This window comes from Rhinopithecus roxellana, chromosome 13 (genome assembly GCF_007565055.1).
Source record: "Rhinopithecus roxellana isolate Shanxi Qingling chromosome 13, ASM756505v1, whole genome shotgun sequence".
Lineage (NCBI taxonomy): Eukaryota > Metazoa > Chordata > Mammalia > Primates > Cercopithecidae > Rhinopithecus > Rhinopithecus roxellana.
The window spans coordinates 54,856,326-54,880,654 of NC_044561.1; the positions used below are offsets into that span (position 1 = coordinate 54,856,326).

A 24,329-nucleotide genomic window follows, 5' to 3' on the forward strand; every position below is an offset into this window, starting at 1 on the left:
AAATCTGTGGAGGAAATTCTTAAAAGATCCCAATTTCTAGGATGAAACCTAAGATCGTGCCCAGCTCTAAGAATCTATCATAAGATAAGAGAGTTGTGTTTTTACAGGCTACCATGAAGAATCAGGTACAATCCCGGGGAGCATGTCGTAGTCCCTTTGGGCTGCTATAACAAGAACAGAATACCATAACCGGGGTGGCTTGTACACAACAGACATTTATTTCTCACAGTTCTACAGGCTGAGAAATCCAAGATCAAGGTGCCAGCAGACTCGGTGTCTGGTGCAGGCCTGCTTCCTGTTCATAAAGGGCACCTTCTCCCCTGTGTCCTCACATTGTGGAAGGAGCAAGGCAGCTTTCTGGGATCTCTTTAATAAGGACACTAATCTCATTCATGAGAGCTCCCTCCCCATAACCCTGATGGCCTCCCAATGGTCCCACCTCCTAATACCATCACACTGGCAGTTAGGATTTCAACACATGAACTTTGGGGGAGGGACCTAAACATTCACACCATAGTGGAACATTACTGCAGAAGAATAAACTGGAACCCACGTAGAACAGGTGTAGGTGTAGAGTGATTCAAGTAAAAAAACCAAACCAAGCAAATAAGCAGGTGTAGCCATGAGTGGAACAGGCTTCCTCCTGCTGTGGAAAGCTCTGTGTCATTAGAAATATTTAGGCGAAGTTTGGGTTGTGAGGATTCTATCAAAAAGAATTCCAGCTTTGGGAGGGAAGTTAGTTTGGAAAAGCTCAAAGGTTCTTTCATTTATTCAACATATATTTGCTGAGCACAAACTATATGGCAAAGGTTCTAGGACTGAAGAAGACAAGTCCCTGCCCTCTGGGAGCTCACATTCTGATAGAATGATTTCAACAAAGTCCAGATGTAAAGAGGGTCAAAATAGAAGAAGGAGAATCCTAAGGCACGATTAGGGAAAAATTTGACTTAGAAACAAATGTATTCCTAGGTTCCTAGCAAAGAGTTAACCGGAAAAAAGGAAATAGGAAAAATCGATTTTAAGTGTGAATTTAGGCATTGGAAAATTGGCAGTATATGAAGTGTTATCAAGTATTCTGAATACACACACACACACACACACACACATATATATTATAAATTTAGCATTGTTATATTTAATAGAATGAAATCATGCTGCTTAATTAGCCCACAAATGGAAGAGAATAACAGTTTGGCAGGTTGGCAGTCCTAGAAGGGAAACACATGGGCGTACTTCCTCTCTTACTCACTGGCCTTGGTAAGGTGTTGGTGCAGGCAGTTAAGCTTTTGAGAAAAGGATGCTGACTCAGGAAGGTTTTTGAGCTTTCCTTGAGCCTCAGTAAGAGGAAATTTAAATTTGAACATTCCCTTGCTTCCATGATTAGCTTAGACGTCATCATAAGAATAATGTCATTGTATTAAATGTATTCAAACTCTATGGTTTAAAAAAGTAGCTTAGGGTTCTAAAGAGTTCTTTGGTATTCTTTTTGAATTTAATGTTAAATTTTAAAAACTTTAAAAATACACAGTAAATTAGGACTTCTATTTTTATCAATGATGTAATCCACATACCCCAAAACTGTTGTTTTTTTATAGCAAAACAATAGTTTTGTCATAGAAAACAAAACAAAACAAAACAACTAGAAATAATGGATAAAATACAACCAAGATTCTTCTAAATTCAAGGTTCCACTTGCAAGAAAGTGAGGGACACCTTTAGGCCACAACAGAGCAGAACCTAAGAAGCAGAGCAGTCAGAGAGGAATGATGCTGCTACTGCCTTGGGAGATTGGCTCATCTTCCTAACCAAGGGGTTTAGATTCTAATACCCATGCTGGGAAAGGAGCATCGTGTTGGGCCAACTTATAGTAGAAACCTGGAACTGAGAACATTTACATGAGGTCAGGACCTACAGACTGTTGCATCTTCTATAAAAGGGCAGATTAGAAGAATCATCTCCTCACCAGGGCAGGTGACAAGGAAGCATGTCTGTTGTGGCTCAGACTTTGGGTGGAAAGAAAGGAATCTGTTCACCTGCCCTTAGGTAGGGGTGGGGCTTGTATTTGTTCTACCTGCAGAGTCTGACAGCCACAAACCTGTCCAACTGAGCAACGAACCAAGGTGGTCTCGGCTGATAATTTCCCTGGGTGTCTAGCAGAAACAAGCAGCTTTGTGGGGCTACACTCTTAAATTAGACCATAATCTAGTTATTTTATCCATAATGACAGAGAGAGCGCCACTGAGATGAGCTCACAATGAGAAATGACAGAATCAACTCGCCATGCAGGAATGTCGGCAGGCACGTCAGCACAGGACAGGATCTTTAAGATCCTCAGGTGAAAGAATACTTGTTACACATTATGAAATACTTATTTTAAAATAATCAAGGACATTAGAAAGAACGAAAAAAGAAAAAAGACACAAAAAGACCAGAAGAATTGGAAAGGAATCAAATAGAACTTCTATAAATGAAGAACGCTATTGAAATTAAAACCTAAATGGGGCAAAGAGCCAAATAAATGAAATAAAAATCAAACATGAAGAAATTATCTAGAAGATGAGAGAGAGGGAGAGAATATAAAGGCAAGGTCAGTAGAATGGAAGATAGAATGAGAGATCCCAACAGTTGTGTAATAGAATTTCCAGAGAGAGATAATAGAAGAAATAGAGGCAATATTCAAAGAAATAATGGCTGAGCATTTTCTAATTTCCATGAAGGAAATGAAACCTTAGATTCAGGAAGCACAATGAGAACTAAGCAGCATAAATTAAAAAAAAAAAAAAAAGAAATCGATAGCTAGACATATAGCAATGAAACCACAAAACGCCAGAAACAAAGGTCCTACCTAAAAGTAACCAGGAGCAAAGTCAGGTTAAATGCAAGCGACACGGGATGTTTGACACCATCAGACTTCCCAACAGAAGCAATAAAAGTCAGAAGACAATAAAATAATAATAAAAATAATAGCCAGCCTTATTTAGGGAATTGTGTTCTACGTGTTTTACATTCATTATCTCATTTAATTTTTTGCAGTAACCCTATAAGATGTGAGCTGATATTATTCTTATGTTTCCAATGAGAAAACTGAGGCAGAAAGACTGAATCATTTGCTAAGGTCGGATAGTTCCTAACTGACAAAGTCAGGATGGGATCCCAGGGATTCTGAGGATGGAGCCTGTGTTTAATAACTATTATGCCAAACAAGAGCATTTGCAAATATCTGAGAGAAATTACTATCAATCTAGAATTCTAGAGCCAGCTAGCAATCATTGAAGAGTGAATGCAACATAAGTGGAAAGTAGTAAACCTTCAATGAAAAAGACTACTAAAAAACAAAAGCACAGATTATATAAAATAAAAATAATGAAGACTAGTTTTGGGCTATAAATGAGGTAAGAGATGCAATGCAGGACAATGCCATGTGACCTGGGGAAGGGTGACTGGAGTCCACATTGTGATGTTTTTGCATTGCACAGGAGGATGAGAGAGACTGGACTAACTTTGGACTTTGTAAGTCACATATGCCTAGTCTAATTTTAAAGGATACCAGCGAAAGGATATGTAGGAAACAAGTGCTCAGTGTAGGCAAAAGAAACCTGCACTTAGAACATTTCTCAGCAAGGTACCTTTACTTCTGCAGAAGGGTGCTGCCTGCACCTGTTACAATCGTAAAAGCACACTGAACAAAGGAGGAAAGGAGTTTTTAATCCTAGTGCAGTTCCCGTTTCTGTGTCCTTCTCCTATTGGCTGGGGTTGGACCGCACAATCTAAGCTAATCTCGATTGGCTAAGACTTAAACTTTTTCCAAAAAGGGGAAACGTGCGATTTGCATTTGAAGAAGAAGGGGGCTAGGATTGATTTACAACTTTTACAGCTTATGACCAGAAAGTGGAGTCTTTGAAGAGGAACTTAGTTGCCCCAACAGATAGAAAGGGAAAATAATTTCCAAACAAATCTAGGGAAAAAGAGGAATAGAGGAAAGTTGATTTATCTGATAATTATTTTGATATAAGTTTTCAGAGCTGTATTGATTTTCTTTTCCTGGGTTTTTATTTTTGGGTGTGAATTTACACGTGACCTTCATGTTGAGAGGAAGGACGCTAACTTTCATTGAGCACCTACACTGTGTCTGGTGTTTTGCATATGTTATTGGAGTCAATCTTCACAGTAAACCTGGAAGGGAATTAGTATTATTCCCTGTTTACAGATAAAGAAACTAAGGCTTAGTGAGTTTACATAAGCTGCTCACAATCATAGAGCTTTTGTGAGCCAGAACATAACTTCAAAGTCAACTGTCTGACTCAGAGTTCAGGATATTTCTCCACTTTACTAGAATTTCCAAACCCCTGAGGAGCAGAGAGCTCTGAAAAGGGGCTCTGGAATCCCAGTGTGCCCTCAACCGTGGGAGTATCCTGGATAAAGAATCTCTGTGCAAAGATGTGGAAAGATCCTTGTGAGATAGAAGGTGCAAATGCATTTAAATTCTAGGTGGCCTTTCATCAGGGTTTATCTTCTCAGGCAGCAGATGTTATTATGTGAAGGGATCCAGGACCTCTTTTTTTAGGTAAAGAAAAAAAAAAAAAAAAAAAAAAAAAAGCAAGCAGTCTTCTTACTAAATACATGGGAATCCCTGAACTTGGCTTTCACCCAAGACCCACAAAAACCCCAGTGCATTTGCACCGTAAGGGGTGCTTTCCGCATGGCTGTGACTCCACTGTCAGAAGGGCACGTCTCCACTTCCTCTGCCTTCCTAAAAGATGACACATCCTCTATCTGATGTGGCTTGGATTTGTGTCTCCACCCCAATCTCATGTTCAGTTGTAATCCCCAGCATTGGAGATGGGTCCTGGTGGGAGGTGACTGGAACATGGGGGCATTTTGAAACTGCCTTTGCAAAATTATAACTGAGGAAATCATGACAGTGAAAGGGATCAGACCTAACTGACTCTACCTTGCTTCTAACCCTTAAGCTGTCCTTGTTCATTCCTGGGTATAGGCCGAACTAACTTTGGGACGGAATTCAGTTCATCGTTTGACTCTAAAACAAAATTGATAACAGCCCTTTCCCTTTTTGCCTGGGAACCAGTCTGCCTTTGCAGGACTAACAAATTAGCTACAAGATTAGAAATGATAATTTAAGGGTTTTGCAGCCTCTGGCTCCAAGAGTTTGCACCTCACCGAATTGCTCCTGGGGATCTCATCACTATTGTGAAACCTAAGCTCAGTGCTGGAGGATATTTTGCAGACCCTGCACTTGGGTCAGCTGACACCACCCAGACCAGTAATCTGGCCCAACCAGTTCTGCCATCACCACCCCCAGGAACAGAAGACATAGAAAACCTAACTTCAACCCCCTATGATTCCATCGCCAGTCTGACCAATCAGCACTCCCCACTTCCCAAGCCCCTACCCACCAAATTATCTTTAAAAACTCTGATCCCTGAACACTCAGGGAGACAGATTTAAGTGATAATAAAGCTCTGGTCTCCCACACAGCCGGCTCTGAGTGAATTACTCTTTGCCACTGCAATTCCCCTGTCTTGATAGATTGGCTCTTCTCTAGGCAGCGGGCAAGGTGAACCCATTGGGTGGTTAACAGTTTTCTCATGAATGGTTTAGTGCCATTGCCCTTGGTTGTGACAATGAGTGAGTTATTGTAGGGTCTGGTTATTTAAAAGTGTGCAGTAGCTCTCCCTTCTCTCTCTTCCACCTGCTCTGCTCATGTAAAACGTGTGCCTACTTCTCACTCTCCTTCTGCCATGACTGAAAGTTTCCTGAGGCCTCCCCAGAAGCCTGTCAAGCTTCCTATACGGACAGGGAGCTGTGAGCCAATTAAACCTCTTTTCTTGAGCCAATGAAACCTCTTTTCTTTATAAATTACCCAGTCTCGGGATTTCTTTTCTTTTTTTTCTTTTTTCTTTTTTTTGAGATGGAGTCTCGCTCTGTCGCCCAGGCTGGAGTGCAGTAGCCAGATCTCAGCTCACTGCAAGCTCCACCTCCCGGGTTTACGCCATTCCGGGATTTTTTTACAGCAACATGAGAAGGGACTAATACACTGCCCTTCTTGGTTTTAACCCTATATGCCATGACTGATCTTAAGATTTTAGTTACCAGTTAGGTAGGATTCAAATAAATCTCTACGTATGGCTTCCCTTCCTCCGCTCTGGATTTCAGCCTACCCTGCACGCATTCGTTCAGCCATCACTTGTTGAGGGCCACTGTGTGTCAGGCCTGTTTCTCAGTGAACCCGCACACAACCCTTTGGTCCAAGGCTGTCGGAGAGGCTCGCCCAAGGTTATGAGCTTGTAAACAGAAGGACCTTATCTTTAGATTCATTGTGTAGGGCTCCTCCCACTTTACTAGTATTCACTTTTATTATCTCCTCTCTGTCCTTGACAAATCTACATGTTCTCTAAATTGATATGGTGCAATACTTCCTGCATTTTATCAAGGGAGGGGTGCAGTTTGCTTTGCTGTAACTTTTTTCTTTTTTTCCCTTGAGGCATTTGACCTGCGGTGTGTCTGGCCGAGCACTGCCATGGATTAAGTCAGTCCTGGGACCAAGCAGGTAGGATTCCCAGACATTGCTGAGCGGAAAGACAGCTCAGCTGGTTTCTTGCCCTGGCAGGGTCATAGCTGTGGGGACACTGGTGAGGGTACAGGCTCTGGAACTCGCTCTTGGGGGATCTGGAAGGAGAGCAGGCTCAGCTGAGTGCAGCCTGAAGGCCCGTGTCCTAGGGAAGCAGGTTGGATGAATGGATTTGAGTCAGAACAGAGCCATGTCATCTTTAGACCTTGAAGACTGTCCAGGGAGCGAGGCGATCTGAGCAGAAATGGGCTCTACTTGGCCTAGTTTTGCCAGTCCAGGCCTAGCTGCTGCCTGCTGCCTCTGTGTCCTGCCTCACTGAGCGTCTGTGCTTTCTTTAACACAGAGTTGACTTTGAAAGACGACTTAGCAATAAGCTGTTCCTTTTTTTTCCTGATGATTTTAAAATCACAACATAAATGCAAGGTGGGCAGGTGGGCTAGGGACAGTTACCTACCTCTTGGGAGGAGGTGGCAGATGTATTTGATGCTACTGCCCCTGCTGGCCACTTAGTGTCCTGGCCAGTGGGGCAAGGTCTAGGTCAAGAGTGGTGAACAGAACCCTATACCACTAACAGGTGGGAGTCCCTGGAAATGGGGATATTGTGAGTTAAGTCTATGAGAAATGTGTGTGGGTAGATATGAGGCTGTCCTGCCGAGGGGCTTGTAGAGAGCAGTCAGGATGCCCTGGCTACTCTGGTTTTGTCATTTATTATATGACATTGGCAACACAGGTGGTAACCTTTGATACGGTCACTTAGTAAAGCCAAACTTTAAAGAAATGGCAAATTCTCCATCTGTAGGTAACTTTCTAACTAATCACAGGGCAGCTAAAGGTGTTCTGAAATGAGATGGTCTATCACATAGGTGTGCTAGCAAAATAATGGCCCTGCAAAGAGGTCCACGTCTTCATCCCTGGAACCTGTGACTATGTTCGTTCACACGGAAACGCAGATTGAAATTGCAGATGAAATTAGGTTTGGTAATCAACTCACGTGAAATTAGGGAGGTTACCTTGGATTACCCAGGTAGGCCAATTAGAATCACGATGGTTCTTAAAAGTGGAGGAAGGAGGCAGAAGGACCTGAAGGATGACAGCGTATGGAGGACTCAACTGGCTGTTGCTGGCTTTGAATATGGAGAGGGTCAAAAGCCAAGGCATGAGGGTGGTCTCCAGAAGTCAGAAACGGAAAGAAAATGAATTCTCCCCTAATGCGTCCAAAAAGGAAGGTAGCCCAGCTGCTGTCTTGATTTTAGCCCCATGAGATCATGAGACACTTCTGCCCTCCAGAACTATAAGATAATAAATTTGTGTTATTTTAAGCCACTGAGTTTGTGGTCATTTGTTACCATAGCCACAGGACACTAATACATTAATACAGTAGACAAGAGCATGAGCGCAGAAATCAGACAGGCCTGGGTTTACATCTTGGTTTTGTCTTAACCAGCTGCTTATTCTTGGGTAAAAAACACAGAACCTCTCTCAAGTTCCAATGAACATAATATTTTCTCTATTTTACTACTTTTGTGAGAGTTAAATGGGAAAATGTACATGTCAGAGAACAAATAAACAATTACAAAACAGTTACCATCATGTGCCACATAACATTTCTGTCAATGACAGGATGTATGTACAATCGTGGACCCATTAAATTATAATATATTTGTATGTGCCTTTTGTGAGTGATGACACGTTTAGATAAACGAATACCATTGGGTTACAACTGCCTACAGTATTCAGTAGTGTAACATGCTGCACATGTTTGTGGCCCAGGTGTGTAGTCGGTTGTGTCATTGGGTAGGCTATAGTGTGTCCGGAATTGGCTCCTTCTGGTGGGTTCTTGGTCTTGCTGACTTCAAGAATGAAGCTGAGGACTCTGGCGGTGAGTGTTACAGTTCTTTAAAGATGGTGTGTCTGGAATTTGTTCCTTCAGATGTTCAGATGTGTAGGCAGTTTCTTCCTTCCGGTGGGTGTGTAGTCTCGCTTGACTTCAAGAGTGAAGCCACAGACCTTCACAGGGAGTGTTACAGCTCTTTTTTTTTTTTTTTTTTTGAGACAAAGTCTCGCTCTGTCGCCTGGGCTGGAGTGCAGTGGCCGGATCTCAGCTCACTGCAAGCTCCGCCTCCCGGGTTTACGCCATTCTCCTGCCTCAGCCTCCCGAGTGGCTGGGACTACAGGCGCCCGCCACCTCGCCCGGCTAGTTTTTTGTATTTTTTAGTAGAGACGGGGTTTCACAGTGTTAGCCAGGATGGTCTCGATCTCCTGACCTCGTGATCCACCCGTCTCAGCCTCCCAAAGTGCTGGGATTACAGGCTTGAGCCACCGCGCCCTGCCGTTACAGCTCTTAAATGCCGCGTGTCCCGAGTTGTTTCTTCCTCCCAGTGGGTTGGTGGTCTGGCTGACTTCAGGAGTGAAGCTGTGGACCTTTGCAGTGTTAGTTACAGCTCTTAAAGATAGTGCAGACCCAAAGAATGAGCAGCAGCCAGACTTAGAGCAAAGAGTGAAAGAACAAAACCTCCACAGTCTGGAAGCGGACCCGGGCGGGTTGCCAAGGCTAGCCTGGGTGGCCTGCTTTTAGTCCCTTATTTGGCCCCACCCATATCCTGTTGATTGGTCCATTTTCAGAGAGCTGATTGGTCCATCTTACAGAGTGCTGATTGGTCCGTTTTACAGAATGCTGATTGGTCTGTTTTGACAGAGTGCTGATTGGTGTGTTTACAAACCTTTGGCTAGATACAGAGTGCTGATTGGTGTATTTACAATCCTTTAGCTAGACAGAAAAGTTCTGGAAGTCCCCTACCCCATCCAGAAGCTCAGCCAGCTTCACCTCTCAATAGCAATAGGCTGTACCATCTACTCCAGGTGTGTAGTACGCTATGCAGTAGGCTATGTCACTTATGATGTTCACACAATGATGAAATTGCCTAAGGACGCATTTCTCAGAATGTATCCCCTTCGGTAAGCGACGCGTGACTGTATTTGCTAGTGGGAAAAGTCAGGGTTTTTTAACTGCTAGAAATGAGGAGTTCATGGTGATTATGATAGTTAAGCCTTAAAAACTGCCCTCTAGACAGGATGGGATGAGTCCATAAATGTACCCATTCTGTCAAAAGAAGGCTAGTTGTTTGTGGTCAGGAAACGACAGGCAGTTTTGATAATTCAAATGATGCTATAAATGGAAATTCAACTCTTTTCCAATCCCTCCTTTTGGGAAGGCAAATTATCACATTTTCAGGTTGGCACTATCATCTTGGTTTCAGTTTATCATGGAATTAGAACAGTCAGTAAGAAATAGAAGCCTCATGACTAACCAATGGTAAGCAAATTAAATGTAAACCATATTACTATTGAGAGTTATTGTGATAATAAATAGTATCAGAATAAAGGAAATATCCTCCTTTAAGGTATAATATATGTAAATGTATAGAAATATCATAAATAATCACTTTGGAGTAGGAACTTATTATAGAAAGAGCATTGACAGACCTCTAGTGCTCTATTTTAAAACATAAAGTGAATTATAATTATCCTCAAAAAAGAAGGATACTTAAATGTAGAACAAGATATCTCTTACAACAAACGAATTGGTAGACTATTAACATACCAGTTTTTGTGCATGAACATACGTATCCTTCTTCTTAATCTGAAAAGTTTGTATTCACAAAGACATAGCTATGTTAACAATATATTGCTTCTAATTAAGCTAGGAAGATTAAATTTCCTGTTTAATTAGTTAGGATTTTCTTTCTTTTTCTTTTTTTTGGAGACAGAGTCTTGCTCTGTGGCCAGGCTGGAGTGCAATGGTGCGATCTTTACTCACTGCAACCTCTTCCTCCCAGGTTCAAGCCATTCTCCTGCTTCAGTCTCCTGAGTACCTGGGACTACAGACGCGCGCCACCACTCCCAGCTAATTTTTTGTATTTTTAGTAGAGATGGAGTTTCACAATGTTGGCCAGGATAGTCTTGATCTCTTGACCTTGTGATCCACCCACCTTGGCCTCCCAAAGTGCTGAGATTACAGGCGTGAGCCACTGTGCCCATCCAGGATATTCCTATATCCTGAGTTTGATAAGCAGAAGAGCTGTCAAGATAGTTTTGCCTAATCAAAATCTGGAGAATGCCAAACAAACTCAATTATTTTTGTTATTTTCCCTTTTATACAGTGAAGTAGCCAATATTCACGTATATTAGTAGCTACTCAGGAAACCCCAAAGACATTTTAGATGTAAAAGACATCTTAGTTTATGATTCTAAATTTGGAGACTAAATCTGGGCAAAACAATATTAAAATGATTACTCAGGATAGATCGATTACAGAATAAGAAACAGTTGTTATATTGGTATCCACATTAGCAAGAGTGAAAATACACATTTAAAAATGAGCATGATGAAAGTTAACATAATAATAATTAAGAATTATAATTCTTTCTAAAGATGAATCTGTATTGCCTCATCTAATATAACCGAAGACACCTACTTCTGGTGCTGGCCAATGTGAATTAAGCCCAGTATAGCTTATTTTTACCACAGATTATAACTAAAAACTCCAGGCAAACACAGAAAGCAAATATCTGACGCTACCCAAAGCAATCTACAGATTCAATTCAATCACTGTCAATATACTAATGACATTCTTCACAGAAATAGAAAAAACAACCCTAAAATTGGTCTGGGACCACAAAAGACCCCAAATAGCTAAAGTAACATTGAGCCAAAGGAATAAAGCTGGAGGCATCACACTACCTAACTTCATAATATACTACAAAGCAATAGTAATAAAAACAGCATGGTATCGGTGTAGAAACAGACACATTGACCAATGGAACAGAATAGAGGACCCAGAAATAAATCCATGTATCTATAGCCAACTGATTTTTGACAAAGACATCAAGAACATACGTTGGGGAAAGGACGTATTCTTCAATACATGGTGCTGGGAAAGCGGAATAGCAATATGAAAAAGAATGAAACTAGACCCCTATCTCTCACCATATAAAAATCCAACTCAAAATAGATTAAAGATTTAAACATAAAACCAGAAATGATAAAACTGCTAGAAGAAAACAGCAGAAATACTTCAGGACATTAGTGTAGGCAATGATTTTATGGGTAAGACTTCAAAAGCACAGGCAACAAAACCAAAAATAGACAAATGGGACTATATCAAACCAAAAAGCTTCTGCACAGCAAAGAAAACAATCAACAGAGTGACAAGATGACCTGTTGAATGGGGGAAAATATTTGTAAACTATTCATCTGTCAAGGAACTAATTTCCAGAATATACAAGAAACTCAAACAACTCAACAGGAGAAAAACAAATAGTCTGATTAAAGAATGGGCAAAAGATCTGAATAAACATTTCTCAAAAGAAGATGTAGAAATGCCAACAAGATATGAAAACATGCTCAACATTAGCAGTCATTAGGGAAATGCAAATAAAAATCATAATGAGCTATCATCTCACCCCAGTTAGAATAGCTGTCATCAAAAAGACAAAAAATAATAGATGCTGGTAAGGGTCAGGAGAGAAGGGAACTCATATACTACTGGTGGGATGCAAATTAGTATAGTCACTATGGAAAACAGTATAAAGATATCCCAAAAAACTAGAAATAGAACTGCCGTATGATCCAGCAATCCTACTACTGGATATTTACCCAAAGGAAAAGATATCAGTATATCAAAGGGATACCTGCACTTCGCAATACTCTTTACAATAGCAAAGATATGAAATCAACCTAAGGCTCCACCAATGGAAGAATGGATAAAGGAAATTTGGTATATATATATGGTATATGGTATATATATAAATATATATGGTGTGTATATATACATATACACACACACTATTCATCAATTAAAAAGAATGAAATCACATCATTTGCAGCAACATGGATGGAACTGGAGGTCATTATATTAAGTGAAATAAGCCAGGCACAGAAAGACAACTTTGAATGTTCTCACTCATTTGTGGGAACTAAAAAAAAATTGAGCTCATAAAAGCAGAGAGTAGAATTTTAGTTATTAGAGGATAAGAAGGGTAGGAAGGAAGGGATGATAGGGAGAGGCTGGCTAATGATGTAAAGTTACAGCTACGTGGGAAGTATAAATTCTAGTTTTCTGCAGCACTGTAGGATAAACATGGTTAACAGTAAGTTTTGTCCAAAAAGCTAGAAGCGAGGGTTTTGAATGTTCACAACACAAATTCATGATAAATGTTTGAGGTGATTGATATGTAAATTACCCTGAATTATTACCCTGAATAAATTACCCTGAATAAATTACCCTGAATCTATAAATACGTACAATTACTACATGTCAACTACAAAGAAAAAGAAAAAAAAAAGCAATTACCTGATGACTCTGAAAAGTAAAAATAAAAGGCAAATTCAGGAGAGGAGTCAAAGCCCGAAGAAGTGACCCATATGAGGTAAGCTCTCTATTGTCTTTCTTCTTTACACCTTTTTTTTTTTTTTGAGACAGAGTCTCACTCTGTCCCCCAGGCTGGAGCGCAGTGGCACGCTCGGCTCACTGCAACCTCTGCCTCCCGGGTTCAAGCGATTCTCCTGCCTCAGCCTACTGGGATTACAGGCACCTGCCACCATGCCCAGCTGATTTTTGTATTTTTAGTAGAGATGGGGTTTCACCATATTGGTCAGGCTGGTCTTGAACTCCTGACCTCGTGATCCGCCTGCCTTGGCTTCCCAAAGTGCTGGGATTACAGGCATGAGCCACCGCGCCTGCCCTCTTTCACCTTTTTTCTTTGACCTGTGGGTGGTCCTAGTCATGGAACTATGCTTTAGCTGTGGACACCAAGAACCTGATGAAAAACCCCATTTTTCTAGTCACTGTCTGCTACTGAGCCCATCCAGTAATTTCTCTTTCAATTTCAGATGAGGGTATTTTTCAGTCCTAAACTTTCTATTTGCTGATAATGTCTAACTTTCTACTCATTTCAGTAGTGTTTACCTTTACTTTATGGAGTATAATTATAGTAGCTGCTTTAATGTATTTGTCTGATAATTCCAACATTTGGGTAATCTCAGGGTTGGCATCTGTTGATTGTGTTTTCCCTTGAGAATTGGCTACATTTTTCTGGTTCTTTGTATATTGAGTAAATATGCATTGTATCCTGGATAGCTTGAATATTACGTTGTAATATGACTCTGGGTCACATTAAAATCTTCTGAAGAATGTTGATTTTTTTTTTTTTATTCTTATCATCGTTATTTAAGCACTCAGTCAACCTGGTTACATTCAGACCACAAGTTTTTTCTCACCTTCTCTGGCCGTAGTTTCAAGGTCAGTTCAGTTTTCAACATCAGAATTATCTATATATTCCCAGCTCCCAAGAGGCTCCTTGTCTGTTCTTCTCTCCTGAAAAATAAATTTCTATCAGAGTTCCAGCTGCTGCCATTGCTGCCATACAGTTCTATGCAAATGGAGCTCTATTTAGGGTAAAGCAGTAAGAGAAAGGAGAAAGAAAAAATCACTCTTTGGAACACAGAGGTCTCTTTTTCCAGTTTCTCCTCCCTGCCAGAAAGACAAAGCTGTCAATATTGTTTCCAGATTGTTCCACACTACAGCCACACCTTGGGAAATGGTCAAAAGAGAAAAATTGAAAGGGGAAACCATATGGAGATTCATCCTCCACTCTTAGGCTTTTTTTGATTTTTTTCGCCTGTAGAGATGGGGTCTTACTTACTATATTGCCTAGGCTAGTCTCAAACTCCTGGGCTCAAGTGATCCTCCTGCCTTGGCCTCCCAAACTGCTAGGATTACAGTCATGAGTCGCCATACCTGGCCCAAATTCAATTTAGTTGAACACATTTTTGTAATCTAAAAATGTATAAAAGCAATGTTAGTTTAAGACCAGGGGAAATTAATACAGGAAATTTAAGAAGTTCAGATTAACTAAGCTTTCTATGAGGAAGTAAATAAAGTAAATGTACATAAATTAGAATATTATACTACTAATGTTTTTATACTGTTATTAAACCAAAGAGAAGGCAGATTATCAAAATGGTTTATTTTTGTTTTGAGACAGAGTCTTACTGTATTGCCCAGGCCGGAGTACAGTGGTGTGATCATTACTCACTGCAGCCTTGCACTCCTGTGCTCGATGGATCCTCCTGTCTCAGCATCCCGTGTAACTGGGACTACAGGCAAGTGCCACCTTGCCTGGCTAACTTTTTGCAGAGACAAGGTCTCACTATATTGCCCAATCTGGCCTTGAACTTGTGGCCTCAAGTGATCCTTCCTCCTTGGCCTCCCAAAGTTCTGGGATCACAGGTGTAAGCCACCATATCTGGCCTCAAAATGGTCTAATTTTGAATGATTCATTTTGATTAAACATTGTTTAATTGTTTGAGACATTTCTGTCTATACGGATATAAGTGTATAGCTCTCTCTCTTTAAATTGTTAACAGTGGTGATTCAGCTGTGTCCCTCCTTATGAGCCAAATATGATTAGCCAAGGCTATTAAATCGACTCTAGCTAAACCTTTCTTTTTGCTTTCAGAACTGCAGTCTCAGTAAGAATGTTTTGCTTAAAAGAACCAAAACATTTGAAGCATTAGGAGTTCATTTTTTTTCCTTTCGGATTTATTCTATTTAAAATTTATTTAAGTGCTTACAAGTTTGTATAAAGCATTTATTACACGAAACTTTGTAATCTGATGTGTTAATTTTCTTCTATTTAGTGTTAACTGTCTGAACTAGATAATTCTAGAGTTTGCAGCTAATGGCCATTACAGAATTGAAATAGTTTCTTAAGGAGTGGTGGGGGTGGCGTTAACCATTTCAAACTCAGCTGTCCTAGGCTGAGCACATCAGGGACATAGAAGCGTTTCCCTCTACAGCCTGAGTCCTGGGAAATGTGGCAATTTTTCATCTTCTGACATATCACAGACACACCAAAAACAAACTGAGACTGGAACCTCAGAGGACAAAACTCTAGAGTGGGTGTAGTATATACTGCTCAGGTGATGGGTGCACCAAAATCTCACAAATCACCACTAAAGAACGTACTCATGTAACCGAACACCAGCTGTTCCCCAATAACCAATGGAAACACAAAATTGAAAAAAAATAAAGTCTCACAGGAGACTACTGATCAGTTACAACACAAGGCATGAGCTATGGTACTTGGACAGCTTAGCTTCAACACAACAAACTGTAGTTTCAGTGAGAAGTCCAGGAGCACTCTGAGCTCAGTTGCCTCTGCAAGGCACCCAGGCTGCAGGAGAGTTGGAAGACCAAGCCTCAGCACTTGAGGGCTCCAGGAGCTGTGCTTTTCTGCTTTATAAGTTCCGGCTGGACAATGTCAGTGGACTCACCAGACCATCCAAGAATAAAACAAAGACCGCCAATGCTAAATAATACAAAGCCATCTTTATTATTTTGACAGGGAAAGGAACATATGCCAGTGAAGAAATTTACTGAGTGGTGTAATGATTAATTTTATGTGTCTACTTGCCTAGGCCATGGTGCCCTGTTCTTTGTTTCAACAATATAAATATTTTTTTTAGACGTCATTAACATTTAAGTCAACAGATTTTGAGTTAAGCAGAATCTATAATGTGGGTGGGCCTCCGCCAATCAGCTGAAGGCCTTAAGAGAAAAAGACTGACCTCCCCTGAGCAAGAAGAAATTCTGCTGCCAGATTGCTTTTATTTATTTATTTATTTATTTATTTATTTATTTATTTATTTATTTATTTATTTTTTGAGACAGGGTCTTGCTCTGTCACCTAGGCTTGGAGTGCAGTGGTGTGATCATGGCTCACTGGAGCCTCAACCTTCTGGGCTAAAGCAATCCTCCAACCTCAGCCCCCTGAGTAGCTGGGACTACAGGCATGTGCCACCATGTCCAGCTAATTTTTAATTTTTTTTGTAGAGATGGGGTCTTGCTGCATTGCCCAGGCTGGTGTCAAACTCCTGAGCTCAAGTGTTCTTCCCAACTTAGCCTTCCAAAGTGCTGGAATTACAGGCATGAGCCACCATGCCCAGCCCAGACTGCCTTTCAATGCAACTCTTCCCTGGGTCTCTACTCTTGATGGCCAGCCCTGCAGATTTTGGACTTGCCAGCCCCTGAAATAGTGTGACTCAATCCTTAAAATCTGTCTCTCTCATTCTCTTCACATCCTATTGTTTCTGTTTCTCTGGAGGACCTTGGATAATACAACTAGTGTGCTGAACAGAAAACTCTGGGGATTTTAACTGCTAGAATGGGGAAGTTCAGAGTGATTATGCTAATTAAGCACTGACTTTTGTCTTCTAGACAGGATGAAATTATTCCATGGGTCTATATGCATTCTGTCAAAATAATTCCCACTGCTCATTGATCAGGAAATTGTCTTCCGTGAAGTCCAATGGGTTCTGACATCCCAGGTCCCAGATGCTCATACTGCAGCTGGTTGGAGCCAGCCGAGATAAAGCACAACATTCATTTTGATAATGACTTGGCAAGTGCTGCTGTAAGTGGGAAGATTTTCTTTCCTCTAATTTCCTACCAAGATTTTCTTCTGACTAATGAATACTCAGCATACATGGGTTCTCAATAAAAATTGTGTTTTCTTTTTTCCTTTAAGATTCAATAGCTATAAATTGCCACACCAAGGAAATACAGCTAGAGCAAAAGGAAGGCAAAAAGTAAACATTAAAGAAATGAAATAAGATTTTTCTCTCTTCTCCATCAGTGCACTGATGTATTTTAATGTCAGCCATGGCCAGAGACCGTTGAGACATGAAGGGTTAGAATATGAGCCTTGTTCATACTTTCTGAATCCTCCATCGAGAAACCTGAGTGTTAGGGACTGACTTGTGCCCTCTGCCCCAAATTCTTATGTTGAATCCCTAACCCCCAATGTGACTGTATTTGGAGGCAGGGCTTATCAGGGGGTAATAAAAGATAAATGAGATCAGAAAGATGAGACTCTAATAGGATTGGTGTCCCTATAAGAAGAGGAAAAGGCATCAGAGACCTCTATCTCTTTCTGCTGTGTAAAAGGCCATGTGAAGACTCAGCAATAATATTTACACACATAGTTTCCAAAAGGCTTTTTTCACATTCGCAATGACATTTAATTCTTACAACAAACCTAGGATACACACAGAAGTAAAGCAAAGAAAACATTTGATTGATGACAATTGTATAGCTGTTTTATTTAGTCTTTCCTGCTCTAAAGTCCCTAGTTATATAACTACAGGTTCATCAGGGTCTGGTAATGGTTTAGCCTTTTTCTTTCATACAGGCATTTACAAGAAATAGCTGAAGCTAAGTTTTGCTTATGTTGGGAAATCAAGCAAGATCTACATCTCTTACAAGGCCTAACTGGCTTAGTCTGTGTTAGCTCAGTAGTGTACCCGACCACTTCTGGCTTGGAGCTGTTTGGATCGGTGTTTTCACAAATAAACTCTAAACTTTTATGGTGCCTCAGTTTACCATTTAACAGAGAGGCCTCAGAAGAAATCCACCCTGCCGACCCCTCAGTCACAGACTTCTAGCCTCCAGAACTATGGGCGGATAAATGCCTGTTACTTAAGCTGCCCAGTCTGTGGGTCTTACGGCAGCCCAAGCACATGAATCCACTTACCTGTGGCCTTATTTAAGTTCCCTCCCATCCCTGGCCTCCCTGACCCCCACGATCTACTTTAATCTCTGTGACCACGTCCCCATCTCCACAGTGCAAGTTGGGGGCCAGGCTGGCTCAGCAGGGCCTTGAGCTGGCATGGGGTAACCCCAAGGCTGAAGATTCACCAGTGATAAACAGAGACACAGAGAGACATATGTCGGGCTGAGCTGGAAGCTGGATGGGAGAGTCAGGGGCTCAGTGCCAGAGAAGAGGCAGGAAGGGTCTCCTGTGCAGCAGGCATCAAGGAATGGATAGAAGCCTCAGCATGTGGACAACAGACATGAATTGGAAGCTCCTGGAGGGACAACAGACATGAATTGGAAGCTCCTGGAGGGACAACAGACATGAATTGGAAGCTCCCTACAGGGAAAGAAGCTGAGGTTTCCAGCTGCTTCTCCCGATGGTTATCTCTGTGTGCAGTTGACCTTGCTGGCCAGAGGTGAGGCAGTTGGGCTGGGAAAGCTGGGAGGAGAACCCCCCAGCTGCAGGGACATCTTTCCTCATGCTCTTCAGAGTCATGATTCACACACTTCTCCCCCTTCTTCTTCTGGGAGCCTTCTACAGGCTGAGAATGCTTTTTCCTTAAGGACCTCCAAGATGCACCCTTTGTGTCCCAGCGTCCACCACTGTGCCGGACACAGTAACTCCCCTATAGACGCAGGTTGAACAAAAGGATCAATTAGCAAATCAGTTTGTAACTGCCACTTTCCTTTCAGTTTTACAACTTTTATCTGCAAGGCACAATAGGCTTGGTGGAATGACTGGCCAAAATGGCAAACCAGGAGGAATTTGCAGCAGAGATTTTTACCCTCATTTTGGATTTGGTGGGGTCAGGTCACCTGAGGGTGATTCTGGAGGATGGCCGATAAAACATTCTTGGTTCCAAAGTTTTCAAGAGCTCTGGAGGCAGGTCAGGCATGAAAACTGTGAAAATGATGGCTTGTCCTATAGAACTCTATAAGGAAGAATGGGGCTGAGTAAATTATTGAATAGCAACTTTTTCTTTCCTTTCCTTTCCTTTTTTTTAACCAGTGGGAAGCTGAACATCTCAGAACATCTATTATTATCACTAAAAAAATAGATGTCATAAAATTTATAGCGCTACATTTAGAGATTGGAAGATCTAGGCATTAAACACTTAAACCATTTTCTGATGCTATAAAATAAGATTAATGATGTGTCTTTTTTAATGATCCCTTTTCTAAGATTAAAATCTTTGATGTGGAAAATGTTCATTGCTGTTGCTATTTCGAGGCCTGGGTGAATTACCTTACCTTCTCTGACTGTGACAGACCCCTGTGCCCACTGCAAAGTTCTACCTTCCCATTTACTGGGTTTCCTAGGTTTTCTAAATTTATTGATTTAACTCTAGTGGTTCAATTTATTCCAGAAATTTATTCACTAACTGCATGGCACTGTACTTTCTCATACAAGGGAGTTCTTTTATGGTTGACAGTGGAATTATTGTCAGTCATCAATAGGAATACATGAGCATGTCCTGTTTATAGTTCTGCAGGTAGAACTTGGGTAATATGAGGGATCCTGACTTGTTTGCATGAGGCTCCCAATGAGGATGTATTGTTGAAATTTTAATTGTCATTCAGTGGATAAGCAAGAAATAATAGTTCAGAGCATCGTTCCCCAGAGTCCTTTCATTGTGACCAGGGTTTAAAGTAAGTGGCAAAGTAAACAAAAATACCACCCCCCAAATATGGAGCAACCCTCCCCACCCCAAACTACCCCCACCCTGACTCTTGGAGCTTCACTGTGGCTGCAGGCTGCTGTCCCTGGCAGTGCTGCAGCCGTAGACACTGCCTGCTCATGGGACAGACCTGTCTTGTGTCTCAGCACACAGCCTAATGTGCTACTCCTTCTGCAACTATCACTCTAGTTTCAACATAGCTCTTCCATATTTTAGCCCAAATGGCTGATGCTGGTTGTATTCAGTGATGGGAGGCAGAAACTAGAGAACAAAAAGAAGAGCTGCTGCTGCTTCCTATTTTCTCCCTCCTCAGCCAAGCATGATGCAGAAGGTCAGCTCTTAGAGGAGGAGCAAGCAGGCCAGGACTGCTTCAGCATCCACTTGTGCACAACTTAACACTCACATGGTAACACCATGCGAAGTTCGCGGACATAAAAACAAATGACGTCGGGTCCTCTTCCCCAGATGAGATGAGTAGCGTGCAGACCAAAGGACAGCAGCCCCCGCAGTGCAGCGTGCTGTGTACTGCTGCAGAAGGAGGGACAGACATGCCTGAGGACGAAGCCACTAACTGGGGAGCGGGGGAGAGAGAAAAGGGGGCATGGGATGTGGGTTTTGATGGCTGAACAGGAGTTTCCTAGGAACCTGGGGAAGGGAAGAGTGGACAGGGCAGAAATAAATAATGCCAGAGTTCTGTGTCACAGACGGTGGACTGTCAGTACGGCTGGTGGCAGGGGCCGTGCAGCACCCAGTCAGCAGTAGGGCTGGGTGGGTAGCTCAGGGCCACTATGAATGGGCTTTCTAGTGTGTATGGCTCTGGCCAGCCACAGTCATGGTTTTCAAGCAAGGACTTGATTTAAATAGATCAGATTCTTCTAACGTGGAGCTCAGGAGGAAGTCCAGGCATAGGGTGGCTACCAAGCGCCTGCCAGATATGGTGAGGCCTGGACTGGGGAGGACAGAGAAGCTGGACCCAAAAGACATGCTTAGGGAGAAGCGACTGCGATTTGTGAGGGAGTGAGATGGGAGACCCACAGCTTCTGACAGGAGTGTCGAGTGGACGGTGACACCATGCACCCAGAAAGGCAGTCAGAGGAGGTCCAGCAGGTTGGTGGGGAAGCTGGTAGAACGTCCCTCGAGGCATCTGCCTGCCTTCTCTCTTTTTCGCCCCTTGCCCTGCCCTTGTCAGTCTTGTGAGCCTTGGTGAGCGTCGGGGAACCTCACTGGGAGAGGCAGAGCCATGGCCCAAGCTGTGCCCAGCTTGGAGGGGGTGCACAGGAGGAGTGTGGCCTGGAGAAGCCTGCCCACGCCTCCTTCTGTGGGGGCCAGTGGCGGCTTGGGCTGGTGCTCCCACGCTTGTACATTCTATTAGCCTGTGCTAGTCCACAGGCTAGCGGCTGGGTCTCATCCGAGCAAGGAAATGTGGAGCTTCCCGCTTTCCTCTTGCTTTTCTTTAGACAAGGTATATGGTGAACTCATTCCTTCCCCAGCTGCTTCTGAGGGGTGTGGCAAAGCACAAAGTGCTGAGATCTTCTGGTTCAGGGAGAGAGGGATCTAGTGCCTGAAAAACGTGACAAGAACACTTGGCTTTTCTGAAAACGCTCATCATTCTTTCCTAGCATAGCAGTTATCTTCTGCCCCCTGAGCTTTGGCGACAGTGTTGTCTGGTTCCACAGATGTCAAAAACTCAAGTTTATGCAAAGACTTTCACTTCTCAGGCTCCAAAGGCCTCCACAAGCTACCCCCATCTGTGTTCATGGACTTGAATTTCATGTTGTCAAATGAGTGTCAGGTAGTGGCAGAAATAACGCATGTATCACACATTTATTGATTTATTTCCCGTGGATTTATTTTACTTTAGAACACCATTACCCAAAGCAGAACTCCTGAAATGCTAGTCCTACAACATAATCTTTGAAAAATGGATTTCATTTTCAGATGCTTGGGAAATATTGCATTCCCTGTGCTCCTGTTGCACATCAATTCTCAACTCACAATAAAGGCTCTGAGAAGGCCTGCATTATAAAACTGTGCAGACAGGGTCTCCCCAAGTTGTCACACATGAGATCCTGGACTCCGCTTAGTGGTTTTTGTTTTTTTCTAAATGCGTTTTGAACAGCCAGGGTACAGATTTCCGTGAAGACCACCCTAGGATACACAAACCATGAAAGCCTTTCTAAATCATGTTGTTGAGTCTGTAAAAGCAGAGGAAATTTGGGAAATGGGCAGCAGGCTTTTCCTGGCCCTCAAGAGAGGATCTCACTCCTTTTTGCATTGATCTCCCTTTTCCATTTTTACTTTGCCTCTAATTAATTTTTCTTATTGCTCTTCACCCCATTTCTTGGTGTTTTGCCTCAGATGAAAGTAGGGTAATTAGTTCCTTATCTCTGTTTTAAAGGAATTTCATCTGGCTTCCAGCTCAGGGGCTAATTATGGCTTTATGGATTTCCTTCTTTGAAATACATCTATGCTAAATACTGCCAGCTTCTCATTCACTTCAAGCTAAAGTGGGAAGCTCTGTAGGCCTAAATCTCTCCCTTCACTTTAGATTCATACTGTTAATGATAGAAAGGGGGAGAGGAGGCTGGGTGTGGTGGCTCATGCCTGTAATCCCAGCACTTCGGGAGGCCACGGTGGGCAGATCACTTAAGGCCAGGAGTTCAAGACCAGCCTGGTCAATGTGGCAAAACCCCATTTCTACAGAAAACAGGCAAAAATTAGCCAGGTGTGGTGGCACACACCAGTCATCCCAGCTACTCGGGAGGCTGAGGTGGGAGGATTGCTTGTGCCCAGGAGGTGGAGGCTGTAGTCTGCTGAGATCGTGCCACTGCACTCCAGCTTGGGTGATGGGTGAGACTCTGTCTCAAAACAAAAACAAAAACAAAAACCAACAAAGTCCTAAGTCAGTCCAAAAAGTGGGAGAGGAATTAGGTGGACTAACAAAGTAATATGTACATGTTAAAACTTCAGGCTATTTCTGTTTGTCAGGAGATTGCTTTACCTGGGTCAATTATTTGGTTCCTCTGTGGCTCAGTTTTCTCATCAGTAAAATGGAAGAATAACAGTATGTAACTCACAAAATTGTAGCCAGAAAGAAATGTCAAACATTTAGAATAATGATTGGCACAGAGCTTTAATAATAATAACAACAACAAGGCCGGGTGCTGTGGCTCACGCCTGTAATCCCAGCACTTTGGAAGGCCGAGGCAGGTGGATCACGAGGTTAGGAGATTGAGACTATCCTGGCTAACATGGTGAAACCCCGTCTCTACTAAAAAAAAAAAAAAAAAAAAAAAATTTAGCCGAGCATGGTAGCAGGCGCCTGTAGTCCCAGCTACTCGGGAGGCTGAGACAGGATAATGGCGTGAACCCGGGAGGCACAGCTTGGCAGTGAGCCAAGATTGCGCCACTGCACTCCAGCCTGGGCGACAAAGTGAGACTCTGTCTCAAAACAACAACAACAACAACAACAACAACAACAACAACAAAATACAAAACAAAAAACCAAAACAAAACAATAATAATACATAATATTACTCTAAAGAGATACTTAAATGAGTTTTTCTAAATTTACATCTAATTCTTTTTCCCAGGCTTTACTCAATAAAATCAATCGTGATAAATTCTGGAAAACAGAGCCTTAACATCACAGTGTTATTAATTCACCAAGCATTGCTAGCACTTTTTACTTTATTCTGGAGATCCAAAAATGCTTCTGGTCTGGACACTCGAATAGCAGAGTGAGCAAGAGGTCCTGGGGGGAATTTGGAGGTCGGAGTCCTGGTTCCCAGTCCCCCACTTCCTAGTGATGGGCTCCTGGGTCACTACCGAATGACCAGCGCTAACGTGCACTGAGGGCTTACCAGGTGCCGAGCAAAGTTCAAAGCACCTTTCCTGCATCTCCATTGTGGACATGGGACAGTGAGGTGACAAGAGGCGCTCAGTCACCAGCGAACCTCAATTTCATCTGTGAAATAATAACACCTCCCATTCATCCCTCCCGGTGGGATTATCAGAAGCTTGAATGACACTGAGTGTCTAGAAAGTACTTTGAAGGCTGTAGTGTTCTGGTGGATGAATATAGGAGGTCCTCAAGTTTTCACTGAAAAGCTTCTGGTTGATGCGTGATTTCTCCCCTTTGCAGGAAGCCGACAAGAAGCATGTTGCTGAGTGATCTTGGGTTTCCGTCCTCCATGCCCGTGCATCCACGCGTGGGCCCAGCCAGCAAGGAGAAGTCTAACAGGCAGGAGGAGGGGAGACACAAAGAGCCCCCGCAGTAAGTCACAAGAAACTGCCTGCACTCTGACTTTCTTAGCTTCCTCAGCATTTTGTACGGGGCTCCCATTGACCGATGTGGGGGTTAGAACTGGAAGGAAAGGTCCCTCTCCTCCCATCTGGAGGTGTT

The 24,329-nt window shown here is 42.4% G+C and overlaps 1 protein-coding gene across 1 annotated transcript in view; it reads left to right on the plus strand.

Annotated features, from left to right (window-relative positions):
• The window catches only part of B3GALT5 (beta-1,3-galactosyltransferase 5), a 115,354-nt gene that overhangs the window by 20,105 nt on the left and 70,920 nt on the right, over positions 1 to 24,329 (plus strand). Inside the window, exon 2 of the mRNA XM_010368700.2 lies at positions 24,069 to 24,200. The gene's annotated coding sequence lies outside the window, so the exon portion shown is untranslated. The remainder of the gene's footprint in view (positions 1 to 24,068; positions 24,201 to 24,329) is intronic.